General features: G+C 38.2%; 1 non-coding gene across 1 annotated transcript; it reads right to left on the minus strand.

Moving 5' to 3' along the window:
* Positions 1-755: 755 nt before the first annotated feature.
* LOC120109436 (small nucleolar RNA R71) lies at positions 756-864 on the minus strand. The gene has a single exon (XR_005510312.2). It is a non-coding gene; the product is annotated as a small nucleolar RNA R71 (small nucleolar RNA).
* Between the last annotated feature and the right edge of the window lie 14,238 nt (positions 865-15,102).

Below are 15,102 nucleotides of genomic sequence, written 5' to 3' on the forward strand. Positions count from 1 at the left end.
CTGGTCGACTAGGTTACTAGACCGGATTGGAGGCTTAGGTGTACTCTTCAAACCAGTTAGGAGCTGTCTAGAAATTTAAGAAAAATATTAGGAATTGAGGTGTAATGTTTTGATGCATGCTTAATTGTGAATAGATTTTTGTTTTACTGTATTAGGGTGTCGTTTTAGGGTATCTTTAGTTGGTACTTATATTTAAAAAAAAACAAAATAAAAAAAGAGAGGGAAATATTTTGCATGCTAAAGTGGAATAGGGACGACACCGGTCGATTAAGTCGTACAACTTTAGATCATCCCTTAGGACACATCCCTGAAATTCCTTTACAGTATCTCACACCTTGTGAGATGGCTGATTTAAATGAAGATGCGGGGAGTCACCACAATCGAGAATGAGAACCCCATGTTATGACTCTAAGACAATACCTACAACCGGCTAGGACTAGTCTGCCTTCATGCATAATTTTTTTCTGATAATGTAGGACATTTTGACATCAAACCAGGGATAATTCAATTGCTGCCCAAGTTTCATGAGTTAGAGTCCGAGAGTCCGTATCTTCATTTAAAGGATTTTGAAGAATTGAGCATTACATTTAGAGTACCGAACGTCACAGAGGATGACCTCAAGTTGACATTGTTTTCTTTCTCTCAAAAGGATAAGGCCAAAACATGGCTAAACTCCTTGCGACCTAAATCAATAAGAACTTGGCAAGATATGCAGAGAGAATTTTTAAAGAAGTTCTTTCCCGCACAAAGGACCAACTTTTTGAAAAGACATATCAGCAATTTTCAACAAAAAGATAATGAAACATTTTATGAATGTTGGGAAAGATTTAAAGACCTTCTTCTCTCATGCCCTCATCATGGGTTCAAAACTTGGAGAACTATTAGCTTCTTTTATGAAGGTTTATCTCCACAGTTGAAACAGTTTGTAGAAACCATGTGCAATGGTAGATTTTTAGAAAAACAACCTAATGAGGCATGGGAGTATTTGGATTTTCTTGCTGAAACTGCCCAATTTTGGGATAACAGGGATAGAAACAACAAGTCTTTGCCTAAGCCTACTAGCTCTGTACAGGGAGGCCTTTACAACCTCAGAACTGAGGATGATCTTCATGCTAAAATGGCAGCCCTCGCTAGAAAGGTAGAAGAAATTGAGCTTAGGAAGGTTGAGCTGTCAAGACTATAGAGCTTAGAAATGAGTGTTGTGGTATCTGCGATATGTCGGATCATACCACTACAGATTGCCCCACCATACCGGTATTCAAAGAAGTCTTGCATGATCAAGCAAATGCTATGAACTCCCACCAAAAGTCTTATAGCGATCCATACTCGAATACCTATAACCCTGGTTGGAAGAATCATCCAAATTTTAGGTGGAGAAACGGTCATCCTCAACAGTCACACCATTCAGCTCCTCCACCTGTACATCCTACTTTTGCATCACCACCCTCTCAAAAGCCGAATATCGAGGATACCTTGCAATCTATATAAACTTTTCTACAAGGTCAAGCTAATATCAATGCTCAAAATACTCAAAATTTTGAAGATATAAGGAACCAATTGTTAATGTTGACTACCGTCCTATGTACCCAAGAGAAGGGTAAGCTTCCAGCTCAACCCCAACCTAACCCACAAGTGCATGGTAGTAATAATATGGCTCCTTCTAGTTCGCATACAGAACATGCAAAGAGCATCATGACTTTGCGTAATGGAAAAGTCATTAATCAGACCGTCCCATTGAGACCGCAGGTCACTTCTAATTCTGATGCTCCCAAATGAAGGGTTCTAGCATGTTATAATGGGCAGCGGAAGCTAGGGATTTTAAAAATTTTCTTAATAAAGTCCCTTTGCATGAAACCCTTTTAAGCCTAGATCACCTTAATGATTACAATCAAATAATATAAAATAAATGCAGAATTAGTAGAATACCTCAAACGCTAATCCAAAGTGTACAATCTCCACGAGGCGTCCAAGTGTCCGCCCTCCAATGGTGATCCACACGAAAACTTGATCAAGACTTTAGCTCCAAAGACTTTTGATCCTTTAATGCAGAATTCTTTTAAAGAACTCTAACGGCTTGCTTTCCTTCCTTTCTATTTTTCTTTAGCCTTCTAAAATCACTTCTAATCCTTTTGTCCTAATGAAGACCACCTTGTCTTGGCTTAGGACACACTAGAAGCAATGTTAGAAAGAAAGAAACTAATGTAAGAAAGAAGGGATATGAGAGAGAGAGAGTTGGATTGATTTCCGATGATTCGAAAACACCGGGAGCATTCCTATTTATAGATGGCATGGGGATGCATCACCAAAGGATGCATCCCATCCACACATCCTTCAGATGGGGCGTGATAAGAGGAGAGAAGGCGCCACAAAAATAGGGAGAGGCGTATCAAAAGTGGTTATGATAAGATCAAGCGCTTATGATGTGGCGCTTGATTCCCTAAGCACCTCTTCATGAAAATGCGCCGTACTCTTCCCTTTTTTCACTTCTTCTCATGCAAGAAAAATAGGAACCAACCTTATCCATTCATCAAGGGTTGATGATGATCCAAAGGCCATGAAAGAAGGCGCCATATATCCCTTAGGCGTGATGAAGAGAGAAGAGAGAGAATGGATAAGATCAAATAAATGGTTCATCCTTATCCATTTAATCTTCACGTATTCTCTCTCTTTCCTTCACCTATTTTTCATCTCCACGCCTCCCAATGATATCCATCACGTCATCATGATCTCCCATCATCCTATGATGAAAATCCAATGGCTCCAATTCATGGTGCCATCCATTTGATCCATCTCTTCATCCAAATGTTGATCCAACGGTCAAAAATGAATGATTTATCAAATCTAATCCAATTAGACTCAAACCAAGCCAATTAGGAGCCAACTCTTGGCTAACCCATATTAGAATATGATCTAATCAAATTAGATCAATTAAGAATCAGATTCGAATCCAGTTCGAATCAGATTCGAATCCAGTTCGAATCAGGAGCTAAGGTTTGCAACACCTGCTAGGATGTTTATCTTGCAAACATGATCTAATCCAATTAGACCCTTGATAAGTTTTCTTGTGTGTGACCCATTGGGTTCCATACTTAGCCAGCAATAGGTGTGAGTGCGAGTTGACCCAACTTGATTAGAACTCTTCTAATCGATTTAAGTCCAAACTGCGCGAACCCGAACTTAACAATTAGAATCCTTTCTAATTGGTGATCGAATTAAACTCTTTAATTCGATCAAACCTATAAGACAAGATTGACGTCTAGCAACGTGTCATGTCTACCCGGAAAATATAGAATTTGGTGGAAATACCAAAAATACCCTTCAGTGGCAAGTTACCATGCAATTCAATCCTTTAATCAAACTGCATCCCAAATATGTATATGAGTATGAATATATGTCAAACTCAATTTCATATTCATATTTTTCTCAATCTTTTAATGATAATTCAAATAATGAAACATTAGAAACTCTTTCTAATTTTCATTCTGCTTTGATCAAAGGCTTCCTGAATTATCATATGATTAGAATAAATAGGATGCTATCTTCTCTTACTAGAAGTGATTAATTCCTTGTTGATCTACTCATAATCTTCGTACACAATCCACCATATCCAGAAGACCTCGTACATAACTTATTGTCATGAATGAGTGTAAACCAAAACATAGGTTCATGTGCACAAGATACCATGGTGATCTCAGGTCAAAGGATCAGTTGCACAACTCCCACTAAGAGAATCATCTTTTGACATGTAAGTAAGACTTCATAAGATTTCTCTTTGTAGGTCAATTCAGTGAACTCATTCTTCTAATGAGCACCCATATCTTTGTATTAGTGTCTCCACACAAATGATTGTGAGATCAATCATCCTCTGCATCGAGCATACATAAGACATGCCAGTTTTTCCGGTAATCATTGATCCCCGACTCAATGTACCATTGACTGGGAATATTTAAGATTAGGATTTTAGGATTTTAAGTCTCACTAGTATGATCTCATCATAGTCTTAAAACCATTGTCCTAATCTAAGGAGTTTATCATAAATATAATCAACAGCATATGATAAAACATAATGCCTTTATTCATATTTAAATGTCATGTACATGATTTGGACAAATCAAAAGAAAAACCCTTCGCAATACATATTGTGATTGGCTTGTAGGGCATCTACTCTTTCAATCTCCCACTTGCACTAAAGCCAATCGCTCTTATATTTTATCCCCATACAATCGAGGTGGCGATCGAACTGCTGTTGTGGTAGAGCTTTAGTGAACGGGTCTGCTAGGTTGTTCTTGGTGTCTACTCGTTCAATGACTATGTCTTGTCTCTCGACAATCTCTCGAACAAGATGGAAGCGTCTTAAAATGTGCTTGGATTTGTGATGAGACCTTGGTTCCTTCGCTTGAGCAACAGCTCCAGTGTTATCACAATAAACTGGGACTGGTCCAGCAATCTCGGGAACTACTCCTAACTCAGAGATGAACTTCTTCATCCAGACAGCTTCCTTAGCGGCTTCACTTACAGCAATGTATTCTGCCTCAGTAGTTGAGTCAGCTACAGTTTGCTGTTTGGAACTCTTCCAGCTCACTGCACCACCATTTAGGGTAAAGACATACCCTGAAGTGGACTTGCTATCATCTGGGTCTGATTGAAAACTAGAATCAGAAAATCCTTCTAGTTTCAACTCAGATCCTCCATAAACTAGAAAAATATCTTTAGTCCTTCTCAAGTACTTAAGAATATTTTTCACAGCTATCCAATGATCCTCTCCTGGATCAGCCTGGAATCTACTTGTTATGCCTAAGGCATAAGCAACATCAGGCCTAGTACATAGCATAGCATACATAATCGATCCTACTGCCGAAGCATAGGGAATAGAATTCATTCTATTCCTCTCTTCAGATGTCTTAGGAGACATCTTCTTAGAGAGACGTATGCCATGATTCATAGGTAAATAACCTCTTTTACTTTCTTCCATGCTGAATCTTTTCAGCACATTTTCTATGTACCTAGACTGGGACAAGCCTAGCATCCTTTTAGATCTATCCCTATAGATCTTTATACCAAGTATATAGGATGCTTCTCCCAAATCTTTCATGGAAAAGCTTTTTGACAGCCAAGTCTTGACCGATTGTAACATTGGAATATCATTTCCAATGATCAGTATGTCATCTACATACAATATTAAGAAGACAATGGCACTCCCACTAGTCTTCTTATACACACATGGTTCATCCACATTTTTGATAAAACCAAACTCTTTGACTGTTGTATCAAAACGGATGTTCCAACTCCTCGATGCTTGCTTTAATCCATAAATGGATCTCTTAAGCTTGCATACTTGATTTGCTCTCTTACTTGAGACAAATCCTTCTGGCTGTGTCATGTAAACCTCTTCCTCAAGATAACCATTAAGGAAGGCGGTTTTGACATCCATCTGCCAGATTTCATAATCATAGTATGCAGCTATTGCAAGCAAAATCCGAATAGATTTGAGCATAGCTACTGGCGAAAAAGTTTCATCATAGTCAATTCCTTGCTTTTGCCTGAAACCTTTTGCCACCAATCTAGCCTTGTAGGTTTCTACTTGGCCATCTGCTCCAAACTTTTTCTTATAGACCCATTTGCAACCTATTGGGTTTACACCCTCTGGTGCATCAACCAAAGTCCATACTTGGTTGGTATACATAGAATCTATTTCGGATTTCATGGCTTCTAGCCATTTGTCAGAGTCACTACTCATGACAGCTTCCGAATAGGTCAGAGGATCATTATTCTGAACAATGTGGGCTTCATCATTCTCAATGATGAACCCATACCTCTCAGGTGCTCTTCGCACTCTATCTGACCTTCCGAGAGGAGATGTGTGTTGTGGTTGTACCTCATCAATAGGTACATCTGGTTGAAGAATTTCTTGTGTTTCTATTTGTAGGTCTTGAACTTCTTCAAGTTCTATTTTTCTATCCTTGCCCTTTTCTAAGATAAACTCTTTTTCTAAGAAAATGGCATGCCTACCTACAAAAACTTTTTGTTCGGTAGGATGATAGAAGATGTATCCTATACTATCTTTAGGATAACCTACAAAAATACATTTATCTGATCTAGCACTTAGCTTGTGTCCAAAATTTCTTTTGACATAAGCTTGACAACCCCATATCTTAAGATACTTAAGATTAGGCTTCTTTCCTCTCCATATCTCATATGGAGTGCTAGGTACAGACTTAGAAGGTACCCTGTTTAATATTAGTGCAGCAGTCTCTAGGGCAAAACCCCAGAAGAAAATAGGAAGATCAGTAAAGCACATCATGGACCGTACCATATCTAATAAAGTACGATTCCTCCGTTCAGCTACACCATTTAATTGTGGCGTATACGGAGGTGTCCATTCAGAGAGAATGCCCTTTTCTTTAAGATGATTTAAAAACTCACTAGAAAGGTATTCACCTCCTCGATCAGATCGAAGGATTTTAATACACTTTCTGGTTTGTTTTTCAACCATACTTTGATACTCTTTAAACTTATCAAAAGCTTCGGATTTATGTTTCATAAGATACACATATCCGAACCTTGATAAATCATCAGTGAATGTGATGAAGTAAGAGTATCCACCTCTAGCTGGAGTTGTCATAGGACCACATACATCTGTGTGTATAAGTCCTAATAACTCACTTGCCCTTTCTCCATGTCCAGTGAATGGAGACTTAGTCATTTTACCCATAAGACAAGATTCACAAGTTCCTAATGATTCATAATCATAAGGATCAAAGAACTCTTCTTTGTATAACTTGCTGATTCTTGATTCACTTATGTGACCAAGTCGGCAATGCCAAAGAAGGGTGTTATTTACTTCCTCTCTCTTTCTTTTATTGCTTTTATTAATATGAAAGACATTGTCATTAAGTAATAAAACAAGAAGACCATTTTCCATAATGCCATTGCAAAGATGCTTATTAGAAAAATAAATAGAGCAACCATTGCCCTTTCCATTAATTTCAAATCCTTTCTTTAACAACAAAGGAATGGAAATTACATTTCTAATAATTTTGGGCATATAATAACAATCTTCTAATTGTAGGAGCTCTCCCGAAGGTAATTCCAAGTTGTAGGTTCCAACAGCTTCAGCCTGGATGGACTCTCCTCCAGCGCCATACAGCTCGAAGTCACCTTTCTTCAAAATTTTAATTTTCTGTAGTCCATGCAAAGATTTGCAAATGTGAAAACCACAGCCGGTATCCAATACCCATGAATTTGAATTTGAAGAACTTAATGACAAGTTGGCATGTAACATAAACATACCTTTTGATGCAACTCTTGCATCGGTCTTCATACTTGCAAGAAAACTCTTGCAATTTCTTTTCCAGTGGCCAGCTTTGCCGCAATGAAAACAGGTACTTGATCCGGAGTTTTTCTTTCCTTTTTTCTTTTTGATGCTACTCTTGGGGTTCAATCGTTTCTTAGAACCCTTATTTCCCGATTTCCTTTTAGAAGTGCCATCTATAAGAAGGAGTGGACCTTTATCCTTCTTAATATGGCCTTCAGCTGTTTTGAGCATATTTAACAGCTCGGGCAGGGAGGTGTTCAGCTTGTTCATGTGAAAGTTCACAACAAACTGAGAGAATGAATCAGGCAGTGATTGCAGGATCAAATCCTGACTGAGTTCACTATCCATAGCAAAACCTAATTGACTTAATCTAGTGATTAAGTCTATAACCATAAGAACATGGTTTTGCACTGGAGTTCCTTCATTCATTCTAGCACGGAACAACTGCTTAGATATCTCATACCTAGCAGTCCTGCTTTGTTCTCCATACAACTCTTTTAAATTGAGAAGTATGGATTGAGTGTCCATGCCTTCATGTTGCCTCTGTAATTCATTGCTCATAGAGGCAAGTATGATACATTTGACAGTCAAACTGTCATTTTTCCACATCTTATGTGTGGCAACCTCCTCTTCTGTAGCATCATCCCCTAGATCTCCAAGATCAGGGGTTTCAAGTATATAGGAAATTTTCTCCTGAGTGAGTACTATCTTTAAATTCCTCAACCAGTCCACATAGTTTGGTCCGGTCAACTTGTTGGCATCTAAGATGCCTCTTAGTGAAAGTGAAGCCATTTAATAATTCTACATATGCAAGAACATAACTAATATAAGCAGACCAATCATGATGACATGTTTGCAACTAGATAAGGACTTTTAATCTAATTTGTCTCCTACTATTTTTATCGAATATCATAGCCCTCTCCTATGATAAACGTGAAAATATAATTTTTCTTAGTAGGGTTGAGATCCTAATTCATCATAAAAAGCCTTGTGGTTACACAACAAACCTTTATGAGTTCAAAGGTAGGAAACTCTTTCCGATTGCATCTCATGCAATTCTCAACTTTATCTTGTCCTCTTAAAATACTTATTGCCTTGTGTTAGCACAACAAACAATAATATTTTAGTTAAGTCAAACCCTTCATTTCCATATAGTCATATTCGAATAATATTGCCCTTGTGGTTGCACAACAAGGCAATATATTAAAATATGCCATAAGCATCTTAATGCACCAAGACAGTATAACATCAGTCCCTCATTGCAAGTCTTGTGTTAGCACAACAAACTAGCATGGATCTTGACATAATAATATCGAGGCATGAAGGAAGGCTATCAATAGTGTTATATCAATATTAAGCTTATCCATAATAGGCAATCAAACAATTGGCCAGGTAAGCAGGTGGGAGGCTCCCCTTACTCAAAGAGTAAGGTCCTAATTAAGTAACCACCTTTAGTGCTTTCCTTAGACACCAATTAGATTAATTGTTCTAGAATGGGTTAGCTCAAAGTTTTTCAACACTATGACTTAATATAATTTTTATTGAGGGCTTACTAGTCTCTAGCACATTCTTTAATTGTAACATATATTTAACATATCTAAAATAAGCTATCATGCATCATAGCTATCTCATAGCATGTATAAATCATAAGCAACTAATTAATATGCTTCAACATATTTTCATATGGAAAATTTCATATCATATCATATATGAATCATATATTTCAGCATTTCATTAAGCATATGACATTACTATCTCATAGTAAATTAATAATCATACATCATGCATTATTATTTGATTGAACCAATAAAGGATAGCTCTGATACCACTGTAGGGTTCTAGCATGTCATAATGGGCAGCGGAAGCTAGGGATTTTAAAATTTTCTTAATAAAGTCCCTATGCATGAAACCCTTTTAAGCCTAGATCACCTTAATGATTACAATCAAATAATATAAAATAAATGCAGAATTAGTAGAATACCTCAAATGCTAATCCAAAGTGTACAATCTCCACGAGGCGTCCAAGTGTCCGCCCTCCAATGGTGATCCACACGAAAACTTGATCAAGACTTTAGCTCCAAAGACTTTTGATCCTTAATGCAGAATTCTTCTAAAGAACTCTAATGGCTTGCTTTCCTTCCTTTCTATTTTTCTTTAGCCTTCTAAAATCACTTCTAATCCTTTTGTCCTAATGAAGACCACCTTGTCTTGGCTTAGGACACACTAGAAGCAATGTTAGAAAGAAAGAAACTAATGTAAGAAAGAAGGGATATGAGAGAGAGAGAGTTGGATTGATTTCCGATGATTTAAAAACACCGGGAGCATTCCCTATTTATAGATGGCGTACGGATGCATTGTAGCCATCCATTCATGCATGAAGAGGGGCGTGAGATCAAGGGATGTGTCATTTGATGAGAGGGCATATCAGAAGTAGTTAGGATAAGATGAAGTGCTAATGATATGGCGCTTCATCCTAAGCATCTCTTCATGAAATCCACCGTACTCATGCCTCTCTTCATTTCTTCTCACGCATGAAAAATAGGGAGCATTCTCAACCATTGATCAAGGCTAGATGATGATCCAAAGGCCCTTATTGGTGGCGCCATAAGAAAGAAGGAGAGAGAGAATGATACGGTTGAAGGGAAAGTAGTTAGGATTTGATGACGTGTCATCCTTATCCAATCCAAGTGGCACTTCTTCATGAGGCGCCATTCTAAATTCACCGTATTCCCTTCTTTCTCACGCCATCTGATGTTGACTAAGTCAATATCACAAGTCCATCACGAGATCATGATCTCCCATCATCCCATGATGAAGATCCAATGGCTCTAATCCATGGCGCCATCCATTTGATCCTTCTCTTCATCCAAATGTTGATCCAACGGTCAAAATTAAATGTTTTATCAAATCTAATCCAATTAGACTCAAACCAAGCCAATTAGGTGCCATCTCTTGGCTAACCCACATTAGAATATGATCTAATCAAATTAGATCAATTAAGAATCAGATTCGAATCCAATTCGAATCAGATTCGAATCCAGTTCGAATCAGGAGCTAAGGTTTGCAACACCTGCTAGGATGTTTATCTTGCAAACATGATCTAATCCAATTAGACCCTTGATAAGTTTTCTTGTGTGTGACCCATTGGGTTCCATACTTAGCCAGCAATAGGTGTGAGTGCGAGTTGACCCAACTTGATTAGAACTCTTCTAATCGATTTAAGTCCAAACTGCGCGAACCCGAACTTAACAATTAGAATCCTTTCTAATTTGTGATTGAATTAAACTCTTTAATTCGATCAAACCTATAAGACAAGATTGACGTCTAGCAACGTGTCATGTCTACCCGAAAAATATGGAATTTGGTGGAAATACCAAAAATACCCTTCAGTGGCAAGTTACCATGCAATTCAATCCTTTAATCAAACTGCATCCCAAATATGTATATGAGTATGAATATATGTCAAACTCAATTTCATATTTATATTTTTCTCAATCTTTTAATGATAATTCAAATAATGAAACATTAGAAACTCTTTCTAATTTTCATTCTGCTTTGATCAAAGGCTTCCTGAATTATCATATGATTAGAATAAATAGGATGCTATCTTCTCTTACTAGAAGTGATTAATTCCTTGTTGACCTACTCATAATCTTCATACACAATCCACCATATCCAGAAGACCTCGTACATAACTTATTGTCATGAATGAGTGTAAACCAAAACATAGGTTCATGTGCACAAGATACCATGGTGATCTCAGGTCAAAGGATCAGTTGCACAACTCCCACTAAGAGAATCATCTTTTGACATGTAAGTAAGACTTCATAAGATTTCTCTTTGTAGGTCAATTCAGTGAACTCATTCTTCTAATGAGCACCCATATCTTTGTATTAGTGTCTCCACACAAATGATTGTGAGATCAATCATCCTCTGCATCGAGCATACATAAGACATGCCAGTCTTTCCGGTAATCATTGATCCCCGACTCAATGTACCATTGACTGGGAATATTTAAGATTAGGATTTTAGGATTTTAAGTCTCACTAGTATGATCTCATCATAGTCTTAAAACCATTGTCCTAATCTAAGGAGTTTATCATAAATATAATCAACAGCATATGATAAAACATAATGCCTTTATTCATATTTAAATGTCATGTACATGATTTGGACAAATCAAAAGAAAAACCCTTCGCAATACATATTGTGATTGGCTTGTAGGGCATCTACTCTTTCACCAATGACTGGGAATATTTAAGATTAGGATTTTAGGATTTTAAGTCTCACTAGTATGATCTCATCATAGTCTTAAAACCATTGCCCTAATCTAAGGAGTTTATCATAAATATAATCAACAGCATATGATAAAACATAACGCCTTTATTCATATTTAAATGTCATGTACATGATTTGGACAAATCAAAAGAAAAACCCTTCGCAATACATATTGTGATTGGCTTGTAGGGCATCTACTCTTTCACCAAAGCCGATGAAAGGGACAAAGAAGAAGTTGAGGTCCCAACTTCTACCGAGAAAGTTGAATGTCCTTTTTCTCCACCTTTTCCACAATGGTTAAAGCCGTTGCAAAAGCTCGAACCTAATTCTAAAATTCTTGAGCTTTTTAAGCAAGTAAAGCTCAACATACCTCTTCTTGATGCAATCAAACAAGTACCCTCATATGCCAAATTTTTGAAGGACTTGTGTACTGTCAAGCGCCGATTAAATGTTAAGAGGAAGGCATTTTTAACTGAAAATGTGAGTGCTATTTTGCAGCACAACATTCTTCCTAAATATAAAGATGCAAGTTGCCCAACCATCTCATGCATCATAGGTGACTTTAGGATAGAGCGAGTATTGTTAGATTTAGGGGCGAGTGTGAATTTGTTGCCATATTCTGTATATGAGCAACTTGGTTTAGGTGAGTTGAAGCCAATCTCCGTCACTTTGCAATTAGCTGACAGGTCAGTTAAAATTCCAAGGAGGATTATCGAGGATGTACTAGTCCAAGTAGACAAGTTCTACTTTCCTGTCGATTTTATCGTATTGGACACACATCCAGCTTCGAACTCACAGTCTCAGATTTCGGTCATTTTAGGATGTCCATTCCTTGCAACTTATAATGCATTAATTAATTGTAGGAATGGCGTCATGAAGCTTTCTTTTGGTAACATGACCTTAGAACTGAACATTTTTAATGTGTGCAAACAACCCAATGATCCCGAAGAGAGTAAGGAGGTTGATTGGGTTGAAACCATCGCAAAAGAATATTTGTTAGCTAAAGCAATTAACGACCCATCCGATGATAGCTTAATTGATTGGTGTCCTAATGGAACCGATGATGATGATTTGTCAGTCACACCTATTGTGGATAATCTGGATATCAAGATGATCAATGGGTGGAGACCAAAAGTAGGAGAATTTGAGAGGTTGTCACCTCGAGAGGCCAAAATAATACCATCCCATGAGCAAGCACCCAAGCTCGAATTGAAACCCTTACCAAAGGAACTTAAGTATGCATTTCTTGGATCCGAGGATACTTTTCCTGTAATCATCTCATCTGAACTTGATCATACCCAAGAAAGAAAATTAGTTGGTGTTCTAAAGAATCATAAAGGAGCCTTAGGGTGGTCTATTGCTGACTTGAAGGGGATTAGCCCCTTAATCTGTACGTACTGGATATATTTGGAGGACAATGCCAAAACCACAAGGCAAATGCAACGAGGGTTAAATCCTACGATGAGAGATGTGGTTAAGGCAGAAGTCCTCAAGATGCTTGACGTGGGTATTATTTACCCAATTTCCGATAGCAAGTGGGTAAGCTCTACTCAAGTCGTTCCTAAGAAGTCGGGTTTGACAGTAGTAGAAAAGGAATAAGGTGGTGTGGCCCAGAGATGGTCACCCAAGAGGGGGGTGAATTGGGTGTTTTAAAACTTTTTGTCTAATTAAAACAAAACACACAAGTGTATGTGCAAAGGTGAAGCTAAAGTTGCAACCACAATCAAATACAAACACACAAAGATTTATAGTGGTTCGGAGCTTCCACTGCTCCTACATCCACTCCCCAAACACCTTTGGAAATTTCCACTATAATCAGCGATTACAGTCCGGTAGTTTTGCGAGTACACTACCCAACTCGTTGTTTTACCCCGGGCTAACAACGAACCCTACAATCCCCCAATTTAACCTAGGCTTGGGACGCCTATCCCTTGTTCCAAGTCCCTTGACTGGAACAAGCACAATAATCAAATGTTTTACAAAGATTTGAAAGCTCTTATGAAAGCAAATATATCAATGAAAAACAACAAAACCGGAAGAACCCTTTTTGCCGTTGGAAGCGTGGGTGATGGTTGTTCTTTCGATGTGGATCACGTTGGCTTGAATGCTAGCTTTGAATGCCGAGTGGGAGTGAGTAGTTGAGCACGAAATCAGATGGGAAAGCTTGAATGCACTTGATTTCTTCTCTTGAAAGCACTAACTTCCTTGAACCTCTTTCTCTTTCTTCTCTCTTGAATGATCTTGTGTTTGGTTTGTTAGCAGTTTTAAAGGCACTTAAAAGCTCCCTTTTATAGCCCTACAAGAAATAGATCCGTTAGACACAAAGAAATGACCGTTTGAAATTCAAACAAACCTGCAAAAGTGTGTCAGTCGCGTCCCAGGCGCTCCGGAGATGTCTCCGCTTCAACGCGAGACGTCTCGGCTGTATAAAAATTCTTTTGACGATGTTTGGAGTCGACTCGGCGCTTTACGAGGACGTCTCTGAAGAAGAATAGCTTGAATGCTTGTTTTTCTGTTTTTCTGAGAGAGTCGGCTCGGCACTTTACGGGGACGTCTCGGGATGTTTGCGCTTTTTGCATGGGGACGACTCCGCGACGTCGGGGACGACTCCGCAGTTTTATCACCGAAAAACAAGTCCTCTGGAATCCCCTGAGAGAGTCGACTCCGCGCTTTCTGGGGACGTCTCGGGAAGTTTGCTTTTTATGCGTGGGGACGACTCCGCGTCCTTCGGAGACGACTCGCGCGCATCCCTTGAAATCGGCCTTTCTGCCGTCTCTGAGAGAGTCGACTCCGCAGAGTCGGGAGTCGACTCCGACCCTGCGAGACGCCTCGTCAGGTGCCGGGGACGTCTCTAGACGTGCCAATTCATCCTCTTCGTGCTAGAGACGTCTCTGGGACAAACCGGAGACGTCTCGGCTGTCCCTGATCTGTTTTCTTCATCTCAAAAAAATCTTCAAAAAATCCTTGAAAAATATGGGAACATGCCTTGACAATTCTTAACAATATTCTTAGTTAAACACCTGAAATCCTCAAATAAATTGTTAATATAAAGGGAATTATACTCTAGTGTTTTGTATTCATCAAAATCCATTAGGGGGTCAACAATCTCCCCCTTTTTGATGATGACAAAACACTGAGTATATGCAAAATTCGAAATTTAAATATATACACAGTATTTGATCAGATGTACAAGTATTGTGTTTTGGTTAGAGCTAGATACAGTGTGCATAATTCAATATAGTCAACTTTCAGTTCTATCCTTATGCATAAGTATTGATCTTAGTAGCTCTTGAGCAATTTTGGCATATCAACTGAATTTGAATCAAGTTAAAATGTAAATTAATAAAATATTGATGCTAAAGACAATTGAAAGCTAAATACTTTTTGACTCCCCCTTTCTTTTCCAAAAGGACAATTGTCTTAAAGCCAATATTCTTCAATTTTATCTTTTCTTAATTCAACTTTTAAGTATTAGTGTAAACTTTGTATTTTGCATTCCATATATTGGT

Source organism: Phoenix dactylifera, chromosome 13 (genome assembly GCF_051530095.1).
Source record: "Phoenix dactylifera cultivar Ajwa chromosome 13, Ajwa_hap1_PhDact_Kaust_v1.1, whole genome shotgun sequence".
In the NCBI taxonomy this organism is placed as follows: domain Eukaryota; kingdom Viridiplantae; phylum Streptophyta; class Magnoliopsida; order Arecales; family Arecaceae; genus Phoenix; species Phoenix dactylifera.